Source organism: Schistocerca piceifrons, chromosome 3, assembly GCF_021461385.2.
Source record: "Schistocerca piceifrons isolate TAMUIC-IGC-003096 chromosome 3, iqSchPice1.1, whole genome shotgun sequence".
NCBI classification, from domain to species: Eukaryota; Metazoa; Arthropoda; class Insecta; order Orthoptera; family Acrididae; genus Schistocerca; species Schistocerca piceifrons.
Window position 1 is genome coordinate 717653723 of NC_060140.1, and position 12281 is coordinate 717666003.

The following is a 12281-nucleotide window of genomic DNA, read 5'->3' on the forward strand; positions in this document are numbered from 1 at the left end:
CATCATGCTGCTCATACGGGATGACATTCATAGTCAGTCCACCTTCCTGACTACCCATCTTCAAGCTGTTGCATTTTGCCTTTTCCTTCCCCACCTGACTTTTTCCCTCTGTACCATTTATGCCGCTCCATCATTCGATGTCACCAGGGCAGACTTCCATCAGCTTATTGGGCAGCTACCTTCCCCATTTTTGCTACTCTGTAACTTTAATGTGCATCATCCCCTTTAGGGTTTTCCCAGGACCTGTCAGAGAGGTGGCCTCTTGGCTGACCTTAATCAACTTAACCTCTTCTGCCTTAATACTGGTGCACCCACTTTCCTTTCTGACTCCTCACACACCTGTTCCCATTTGGACTTATCCTTCTGTACTGCCCAGCTTGCCCATCATTTTGAGTGGTCTGTTCTTACTGACATCTACTTGAGCGACCATTTCCCATGCCCTATGCATTTGCCGACTCCTACCCCATCTGCATGCACACCCAAATGGCAGCTTATTATGGCTGATTGGCAGCTTTACTCCTCACTGGCGACCTTTGAAGACCAAGATTTACCCAGTTGTTATGACCAGGTGGAAAATATAACAAACGTCATCCTTACCGCTGCAGAACTTTCCATTCTTTGTAGGGCCTGATCGCATCCACAGCCAGATCTCATCTGACTACAAGCGACATCTTCTCGTCATCTTCAACTGGCTCTGGTGCAATGGCGTCTTTCCATCGCAATGACAGGAGAGTGCCATCATTCCGGTGCTCAAACTCAGTAAAAACCTACTTGATGTGAATAGCTATCAGCCCATCAGCCTCACCAACATTCTCTGTAAGCTGCTGGATCGTGTGGTATGTCGGCAATTGGGTTGGGTCCTGGAGTCACATGGCTTGCTGGCTCCATGTCAGGGTGGCTTCTGCCAGGGTCACTCTACCACTGATAATCTTGTGTCCCTCGAGTCTGCCATCCAAACAGCCTTTTCCAGATGGCAACACCTGATTGCCGTCCTTTTTGACTTACGTAAAGCATACGACACGACTTGACGACATCATATTCTCGCCACATTGTATGAGTGGGGTCTCCGGGGACCACTCCCAATTTTTATCCAAAACTTCCTGTCACTCCATACTTTCCATGTCCAAGTTGGTGACTCCCATAGTTCCATCCATATCCAGGAGAATGGAGTCCCGCAGGGCTCTATATTGAGTGTCTCTCTACTTTTAGTGGCCTTTAACATTCTAGCAGCAGCTGTCGGGCCCTCCATCTCACCTTCTCTGTATGCAGATGACTTCTGCATTTTGTATTGCTGCTCCTGTTCTGTTGTTGCTGAGCACCGCCTCCAGGGAGCTATCCACAAGGCGCAGTCATGAGCTCTAGCCCACGGCTTCCAGTTTTCGCAATGTCGTGTGTCATGCACATCTGTCGGCATCGTTCCGTTCATCCGGAACCCGTACTTTACCTTAATGATGATCCACTCACTGTAGTGGAGACATATCAATGCCTAGGACTGGTTTTCGATGCTCATCTTTGTCTGCTTAAGCAGAAGTGCTGGCAGCACCTCAATGCCCTCCGCTGCCTGAGCAACACCAATCAGGGTGCAGATCGCTCTATGCTGCTGCAGCCTACAGAGCCCTTGTCCAGTCCCAGATCGACTATGGGAGTGTGGTTTATAGTTCGACAGTGCCTTCAGCGTTGCATTTACTCGACCCTGTGCACCACTGTGAGGTTCTATTAGCGACAGGAGCTTTTAGGACAAGTCCGGTGACCAGCATACTGGTGGAGGTTGGTGTCCCTCTACTGCAGATATGATGTGCACAACTGCTCACCAGTTATGCAGCACACATTCATAGTTCCCCTGCATCCGAATTATCATCTCCTGTTCCCACCCACGGCAGTCCATTTCCTACATCGGCGGCCCAGATCGGGGCTAATGATTGTGGTTCATGTGTGGTCCCTTCTCTCCAAACTGGGCTCCTTTCCTTTACCACCTCTACTTGCAGTCCGTTCACGTATGCCTCCATGGTGTACACATCAGCCACAGCTTTGTCTGGACCTTTTGCATGGCCCTAAGGACTCTGTTAACACCACCACTCTCTGGTGTCACTTCCTCTCAATTCTTGACGTGTTCCGGGGTTCTGAAGTGGTTTACACTGACGGCTCAATGGCTGATGGTCACATAGGCATATTGAGCAGTACTCCTTGCCAGGTGGCTGCAGTGTTTTCACTGCAGAGCTGGTGGCCATATCTCGTGCTCTTGAGTACGTCCACTGATGCCCTGGCGAGTCATTTCTCCTGTGTACTGACTCACTGAGCAGCCTACAAGCTATTGACCAGTGCTACCCTCGCCACCCTCTGGTAGCGTCCATTGAGGAGTCCATCTATACCACTGAACAGTCCTGCCATTTCCTGTGGTGTTTGTGTGGACCCCAGAACATGTTGGAACTCCCGACAACGAACTTGCCGACAGGCTGGCCAAACAGGTGACGCAGAAACTGCTTCTGGAGATAGGCATTTCCGAAACTGACCTGTGTTCTGTCTTACACCGCAGGGTTTTCCGCCTTTGGGAGATGGAATGGCATAACAGCATGCACAACAAACTGCATGTCATTAAGGAGACTATGAATGTGTGGAAGTCTTCCACGCAGGCATCTCACAGGGAATCAGTTGTCCTCTGCCTGCTCCGCATTGGCCATATGTGGTTAACGCATGGTTATCTACTCCGAAGCTGACCTGCATTCTGTCTTACACTGTAGGGTTTTCCGGCTTTGGGAGATGGAATAGCATAACAGCATGCACAACAAACTGCATGTCATTAAGGAGACTATGAATGTGTGGAAGTCTTCCATGCAGGCCTCTCGTGGGGAATCAGTTGTCCTCTGCCGGCTCCGCATTGGCCATACGTGACTAATGCATGGTTACCTACTCCATCGCGAGGACTCCCCTCAGTGTCGCTGTGGCTCCCAAATGACAGTCGTCCACCTCTTACTGGACTGCCCACTTTTGGCCACTCTGTGATAGACTTTTAACTTTCCCAGCACCCTGCCTTCGGTGTTGGGCGACAATGCCTCCACAGCAGGTTTAGTTTTACATTTTATCTGTGAGAGTGGGTTTTATACTTCTATGTAGGTTTTAGCACATTTCCTTTGTCCCTCTGTGTCCTCCACCCTAGTGCTTTAGTGCTTTTAGGGTGGAGGTTTTAATGTATTGCAGAGTGGCTGGCTTTCCCTTTTTATTCTCATGGTTGGCGAGCCACTGTAATCTGCTTTCATGTTTAACTCTCTTCTGTTTCTCACGTCTCTCTGTTGTTTTCTTGTCCTCCTTTGTTCCTTTTAGTGTTTGTGGCTTTTCCTTTGTTTCCATTTTGTGTTATATGTTTCATCCATTTTATTCTCGCTCTTATTAGGAACAAGGGATTGATGACCTTCGTAGTTTGGTCCCTTCTCTCGCCTTTAATCCAACCAACCATTCCTGGCACTTCCTCTTTACCACATCATGTCCCAGTCCCATGGTGGACTGAGGCATTCTGTGACACCATTCGCACATGGAAACACGCTCTCCACATTTTTAACAGTCATCTTACAATGGCAAACTGCATCCCTTATAAACAGATGCGTGCAAAGTGTTGTCGCATTCTTCAGGATAGCAAAAGAGCTAGCTGGATTTCCTTCCCTAGTTCTTTTAACAGTTCCACACCTTCCTCTGTCATGAGGCCCAACCTCCAATGTCTCTCTGGGACCAAGATCCAATCACCAATTTCCGGCCTTTCGGTAGCAGACAATGTCATCGTAGACCCTATTGCTATCTCAAACACCTTGGGCCGCTATTTTGTGCACATTTCAAGCTCTTTTTACTATCACTCTGCCTTTCTCCATCGGAAACGAGCGGAGGAGGCTCCGGCAATGCCCTTCTCTTCCCAGAATTGTGAGTGCTACAATGCTGCCTTTACTATGAGGGAGCTAGATCATGCTCCAGTTTATCCCGATCCTCTGCCCCAGGGCCAGATGCTGTCCATGTTCAGATGTAGCAGCACCCCTCTCTTGCGGGCAAGTACTTTCTGCTTAACATGTACAACCGCATCTGGGCAGAGGGCATATTTCCCAGACGTTGGCATGAAGCCACCATCATTCCCATACCTAACCTTGGTAAGGACTAAAACTTTCCTTCTAGCTACCACCCCATCTATCTTGCCAGCTGGTGATGGAACATATGATTCAGGCCCGGCTGGTATAGTGGCTATGGTCTCACAATTTATTGACGAATGCACAGTGTGGATTTCGAGCGCGGTGTTCTGCAGTCGACCATCTCGTCACTTTGTCCACCCATGTCATGAATGGTTTTCTATGGAAATCCCAGCCTGTGACTTTGTTTTTCGATTTGGAAAAGGCCTATGACACCTGCAGGAGAACTGGTATCCTCTGTACTCTTCATAGATGGGGCCTCCTTGGCCGCCTGTCCTGTTTCCTTCAGGAATGTTTAAAAGACCAAGTTTTCAACGTGCATGTGGGTTCTGCCTTGTCGGGCACCTTTATCCAGGCAAATGGTGTGCCTCAGTGTTCCATCGTGAGTGTCATCCTCTTTGCTATCACCATTAACACTTTGCCATCTGCACTTCTTGTACAAATGGTCCTACATAAATATCAAATAATTTTTTAATTTCATTATTTAGAGCTTTAGATTTGGTGTAACTTTTGTCAAAACTAGGTCTCCAACTTTGAATTCTGTGTTTTTTTATGTGTTTATCATGTCATTTCTTTATTTTTTCATAATAGTCATTAATGATCCTCCTAACTACTTCCTCTCTTTCAGCTGCTGTAATGCTTTTACAATCCGGAAACTCAATAAGTTCTTTAATTAAGTAAGGTTTCTTTTGATCAAACATGATCTTGTAAGGAGAGTATCCTGTGGTGCTATGTTGTAAGTTATTCATAACGTCTTCAAAATCATTGATATAATTTAACCAGTGAATGTGATCCTTTTGACAGTAAGTTCTACATAATCTTCCAATTTCTCTCATATACTGCTCAATCAGGTTACATTTGGGTGAATAAGATGAAATTAGGATATGTCTGATATTATATTCTTCTACAAATTCCTTCCAAAACTTTGAAGTAAACTGGCTCCCATTGTCTGACAAAATTGCTTTTGGTATACCCACTTTAATGAAGTAGTCATTCACAAGTTTGATGGCTATTTTCTTGCTAGTTGCTTTCTTTAAAGGATAAAATTTTACATATTTTTTGAAAATAAATCTACAATAACAAAAATACACTGAAATTCTCCTCTAGCTCTCGGAAGTTGGCTATATAAATCTATTCCCACTAAATCTAACTGTTTATGAGGTATCACATTTTGTAAAAGACCCTTGTTGATTTTGTTACTTACTTTCGTTCTTTGGCACTGATCACAACTGGCAAGAAAAGTTCTAACCCTCCTAGACATGTTATGAAAATATATACATTCTTGGATTTTTTGAATACATTTCAATGCACCAAAGTGTCCAAAACTTTCATGTGTATATTTTATCAAAGTATTGATGTGAGAATCTGGCCAGAAAACTTTCCATACATCACTGTCTGGGTTGTTTTTATGAAGCAGAATAGCTTTGAAGACTTGATAGTAAATTTGTCCTTTTTCATGACCTTTCTTTCCTATATAACTCTTAACAAGCTTCCAATGATGATCACCATTTTGGTATCTTCTCAATTGATTACAGATTTTCCTAATTTCATTTTCTTCTTTCACATCATTAAAGTACATAATTTTGAAATTTTTACCTTGACTATCATTTTCACTATCATTTACATTTCCCACTGGCATTCTTGACACGGCATCAGCAATAACATTTTCATTTCCTTTTATGAAATGAACTGTGTATCTAAACTGCTGTAAGAACATTGACCACCTGGTAATCCTCCCATGATACAATTTATATTCCTGTATGTAAGTTAATGCTTTATGATTGGTATAAACTTTGATTTCATGCCCAAACAAATAATTTTTAAATTATTTAAATCCCCATACTATTGCCAAAAGTTTCTTTTCTGTAATCATATAATTTCTCACATGTTTCTGAATGATGTTCTATTTTCCCATTGATTTCCTTTCTTTGGAACAAATGTACCCCCAAACCATAATCACAACTGTAAACCATCATTTCATTTTCATTTCATTTCATTTACTATCATCCTTTGCAGCATTTACATGGAATATTGTCCTAAAACTGTCCAGAATACGGGCAGCAGAATATTACAGATTTCTATCAAACACATAAAATTAACATTATATAATTTGTTGAAAATTAAAACATTGAATTAATGGGTATTTCTTTTATATGCTCTTTTAACATGTGCCGTATGTGATGAATTTATATATAATTAGTACATTTTGGAAAACACACATTACACGTAATTTAGCGTTAAAAGAGTATAAACAAGACATAGAACTGACAATGAGAACAACATGATATCGACAATACAACTATCAGTTAGTGATTTAAGGATTCAAAATCTTCCTCTATGCTATAAAACCATTTATTTATCGGATACTTTTTTAATTCCCACTTAATTTTTCCTTCATCTTCTGTTCCCCTGAGGCAGAGCTGCAGAGTATTATAATGCTTTATTCCATAGTGGCTCACATGTTTTTGAGTTTTTGTTTTTCTTGTTCTTTCTACATGCAGATTCTTACAGATACGTGTATTTTAGTCATGAAGATCTGAATTTACACGTAAACTACTCAAGTGTGTTCTTGTATGTAGTATGCTTTTTAATATGTACAAAGATGGTACTGTAAGTATGTTTAGCTGCATGAACAAGGGCTTTCAGTGTGTTTGTGGAGAGCTGTGTGTAATAATTCTAATGGCCCTTTACTGTAATTTGAAAACCTATCTCTAGTGACATTTAGTTGAACCCCAGAATGTTATTCCATAGGATATAATAGATTTGAAATAAGCCATATACACTTATCTTGTACACTCTGCACAGCAAACTCTAGAAATTAATCTCAGTGGAAAACATGCTGAAATGAGTTTTTTGGATATGTATGTGACATGGGCTTTCCAGCTGAAGTGCTGATCAATGTACATGCCCAAAATATTTTTAGACCAGACTTTCTCTATTTCATGGCCACTCAATGATAAATGGTGATCATCCTTCTCATTTACTTTACCATACTGTATGTAATTTGTTTTATTTAAATTGAGTGTTAACTTAGCATAAAACCACTGTTGCACACTCTTCAGAACGTTTTCATCTGTAGTGAATAAGGATTTGCTGCCATCGCTTATAATTATGCTTGTATCATCTGCAAATAACATATTTTTTTATGATCTGTTGGGCCTTACAATGTCATTTATATAGATTAGGAATAATAGGGGGCCAAGAACACTACCCAGCGGGACACCTACTGGCGCTTTCTTAGCATCAGATATCCACTTTATTTTTTGCTTATTCTGAGATGAGGTGAGTTCCATGACCTGAGTTCTATCTTGGAGATAGGATTCAAACAATGTCCCCCCAATTCCTCTGATGCCTATTGCCTCCAGTTTGTCAAGGAGAATTTGATGATCTGTTGTTGTTGTTGTGGTCTTCAGTCCTGAGACTGGTTTGATGCAGCTCTCCATGCTACTCTATCCTCTGCAAGCTTCTTCATCTCCAAATACCTACTGCAACCTACATCCTTCTGAATCTGTTTAGTGTATTCATCTCTTGGTCCCCCTCTACGATTTTTACCCTCCACGTCGCACTCCAATACTAAATTGGTGATCCCTTGATGCCTCAGAATATGCCCTACCAACCGATCCCTTCTTCAAGTTGTGCCACAAACTTCTCTTCTCCCCAATCCTATTCAATACCTCCTCATTAGTTACGTGATCTACCCACCTTATCTTCAGCATTCTTCTGTAGCACCACATTTCGAAAGCTTCTATTCTCTTCTTGTCCAAACTAGTTATCATCCATGTTTCACTTCCATACATGGCTACACTCCATACAAATACTTTCAGAAACCACTTCCTGACACTTAAATCTATACTCGATGTTAACAAATTTTTCTTCTTCAGAAACAATTTCCTTGCCATTGCCAGTCTACATTTTATATCCTCTCTACTTCGACCATCATCAGTTATTTTACTCCCTAAATAGCAAAACTCCTTTACTACTTTAAGTGTCTCATTTCCTAATCTAATTCCCTCAGCATCACCCGATTTAATATGACTACATTCCATTATCCTCGTTTTGCTTTTGTTGATGTTCATCTTATATCCTCCTTTCAAGACACTGTCCATTCCGTTCAACAGCTCTTCCAGGTCCTTTGCTGTCTCTGATGATCTACTGCATCAAATGCCTTTGAAAGATCTAGGTTGATTCCTATCACACATTTGTTATTGTCTAAATATCTAATAATTTCTTCCTTATAGGCTTGTATAGCTGTTTCTGTGCTGTCATCTGTACGAAAACCATGTTGATTACAATTTAGAAGATTGAAGGTGTCAAGGTAGCTTATGAGTCTAATTTTCATCAGTTTTTCAAAATTTTTTAATAAAGATGGAAGGAAGGATATAGGTCTATAGTTTTCTGTCTTACGTGTATCCCCATTTTTGAATAATGGTTTAACCTTATAAATTTTCAGCCTATGGGGGAACACACCTTCATTGAATGATAAATTGGCAGTACGTACCAGTGGTTCCAAGATTTGTGAGATGACTTTTTTTTATTATTATCACTGGCACTTCATGCAGTCCTAGCAAAATGGTAATGATAAATCAAGCTTATAAAGTATTTCACTCTCCATCAACTCTTTCTTAATTTCCTCTAAAGCTAATTGACATTCATCAGACCAATCCCACACTGAATTTTTCCTTATCAGGTTGTTTAAGCATGGTACATTAAGTGCCTGTGTTTTCACACATTTTTGATAAAAGTTTACTAATCCAAAATGACTTCAAATCTTTTTTATTCCTAGGTTTTGGGAATTTTGCGATGGGCTCAGTCTTTTCTCCATCAGGCAAAATCCCTTTTTTACTTATGCAATGGCCAAGAAATTTTAATTGTTTCATTGCAAATTTACATTTTTCTAATTTTTTGTCATATCCCCCTGCCTCATTTTCTCTCCAGTATCCTGTAAAATTTGTATATGTTCTTCCCAGGTCTTGCTTGATACTAAAATGTCATCCACATATATGATTAATTTTTCCAAGAGTTCTTTACCCAAAACAAAGTCTAATCCCCTAATGAATTCTGCTACAGATACATTTAAACCAAATGTTACAACACAGTATTGAAAACTTTTTCCATTAAATAAAAATGTAGCGTACTTGCTAGAGTCCCTCTCCAGTTCAATCTGATGAAACTGAGAGGTTAAGTCAAGGTAAGTCATATACCTTACATTTTCAAACATGTTAAGCAGTTCATCTATACTTTCAGGATGGTCAGTTTCTCTCTTTAAATATCTATTTAGATGGCTTGAATCCAGAACTAAACGGATCCCCCCATCTCATTTTGAAAGCACTGCCAATGGGTTATTGTATGAACTACAACTTCTTTCTATTATTTTCCATTTTCTGAAGCTCTCTATCTACTTCTTTTTTTTTGCAAATGGGATTAGCATATGGTTTAATTACCATTTTACTCTCCCAGGTTTTACATCAAATATGTCATTGTAATCCAAAAAAAAAAAAAAAAAAAAGAAGCCTCAAGTTCTCTTCTGTTCTTTACATTAAGGCTTTCAGTTTCAGACTCTTTTTTAGCTACCATTTCACTATAGCAGTCAACACTGTTATCATTAATGCACAATTCTTCTCCTTCCTCACAATAACCATCACCATTAGTCTCTTGCACCCCCCTTAATCAGATTATTTTGGCCACGATCTTCCATTACAATACTAGCTTCCCCATGAATTCTACTCTTTGGAGCAACAAATGTTATTTTCATGTCAGCACAGATAGAATTTACTTTTTCCTTAACCATCCAGTTCATATCCAATATCAAGTTTTCATTCAAATCATCAATTACTAAACATCCTTGTACAAATTGCATGTCATTAATTTTAAATTCTAGTAAGACTTGTCTGGTAATTAATTTACGACTTTTTCCCATTGCTCCTTTTATCTTTACCCCTGTTACTGGAAATTCTGTGAATTTAACATTATTTTTTATCCTATCTCTTAGCTTTTTTGATAATCCTGTAATTGCGCTACCTTTGTCCAAAAGATAGTTTCCTACCGAATCAGAAATCTGTACTACAACATATGGACTTCCAAGTTCTATACCACTTACATTGACTTCATTTTCAAATAACAGATCCTCCTCTATATCCTGAAAATTCCCCCCTTTGTCACAATTATGCCTGTCTTCTACAGTTTCAATGCATCAACTGGTTATTTTCCTATTAGATGACTGTTTCAGATTTTCAAACCAACTTTCCTTCCCTAAATGCACATTTTGACAAATTTCATTTATGATTTTAAACCTATGGCCACTGTGGTTACATCTGTTACCATAGTCACTAACTACTTTCACTACTTTATCACTAATCAAATTTTCTCTCTCATTTTCATTAATACATTCAGACACAATATCACTAACATCTACTGCCAAAATTAAACTATCATATACATTGCTACTTATTTCATAATCATCACTTACATCAGAGTTTCCAGAATCATTCAGCACACAATCATCAACCTTAACTTCTGCATACACCACTCCGTCCAGTTCTGTGAGCAATACATTATCATCATCATCAGAAACATTATCATCACACTTAATATCATTCTCTACAATAAATTCATTTCCATCTTCACACATTTCTGCAAATACACTAACAACTTCAACACTATGATCATTCTCATCTTTTTCCAGTTTATTGCTTACTGAAATTTTTCTGGAATAACACTATCATCCCCACTTTCATTTCTAAGTACATGATCTTCAGCTTCCACTCATACTACATCAGTATGAGTTCTTTCACTCATTTCACAATCACTCAACATTTTCACTAAACCATACTCATCAGATCTGTTCTCATCACTATCAGTAACTACTACTACATTACTACTATCCAAGAAATTTGTCAAAATGTTTCCCTCTATTTTAAATTCAGGTTTTCTTTTCCTTCTTTGTTCAGCTTTGTCTTCAGATAGAAAATTCTCCCAAAATTTATTCTGTTCACTTCAGGTTGTCTTTTGGATCCATAGTTTTGGTATGGTATGTCCTGTTTGTTCTACCCCTTCCCCTTCTGAAATCACCACTATGTGCCTGATTATAATTACCATTTCTATTTGCCTCACTCCACCAGGCTCCAAAAGAGGCAGGTCTTAGTTTCCTGGAACATTCCTTCTGTTATCAAAATTGTTACCATTATTTCCTTGACCTTGTCCCCACTGCCTACTTCTTGGTTCAGAATTTCTGTTCTCTGGTCTCTTCCTATCATTTCTTTCCCCATCTCTTCTGTCATCATTTCTCAACCTATTATTCCCTTGGTATTCTCCCATATAATTTTCATTTCTAAAATCTCCTCTCCTATCCCTATCTTCGAAATGATCATTGAAAGCTCTGTTGATCCTATTTCTGCTGTCATCTTGCCTATCATTTCTTTCCCAGCATAAGTCTAATTGTCTATATATCTTAAAAATTTCTCAATAGTGTCATCAGGCTAATAGACCAGACTCCACTGTACACTCTGTGGCAGACGTCTCTTCAAAGCATCAATCTGCATCATCTCATCTGATGGCTTATCTAAATGCAGTAATATTTTTAACTGCTGTTCACAGAATGTTTTCATTCGATCACTACCGTGCCTGGAATTTGGACCATTTAAGAACTCTAACTTGATTCTGGCTTGTCTAGTTTCCGACCAAAATTTATTCATAAAGGCATGTTCAACTTCAGAAAATTTTTTTCACCACGTCTTTGTTAAACTTTTTTAATTGTTGAAATTCTGAGGCTTGCAAATTTTTCTAAACTATCGTCTTTTCTTTCTACAGAATCTAACCTCTCTTCAAAATTCTGCTGTTCTTGTTTTAAAATAGAAATTTCCCCCTCTATAACTGACACATATTTGGAATCTGTTTATTTGAACGCAACATTTTTCTAAGCTATCTTTTGTTTCACATATTTGTCCACCTAATTTCTTTTCAATAGAGTCAAGATTTTGATCGAGAAAGATTTTACGTTCATCAACTGACTTTTTCTGTTCCTCCATTAGTTGAACTAGTCTATCCAAAACACACATACTTGATCCTAACCCACAAAAAGGTGAACCTTCATTTACATTTCTGTGGTCACTGTTTTCCCTA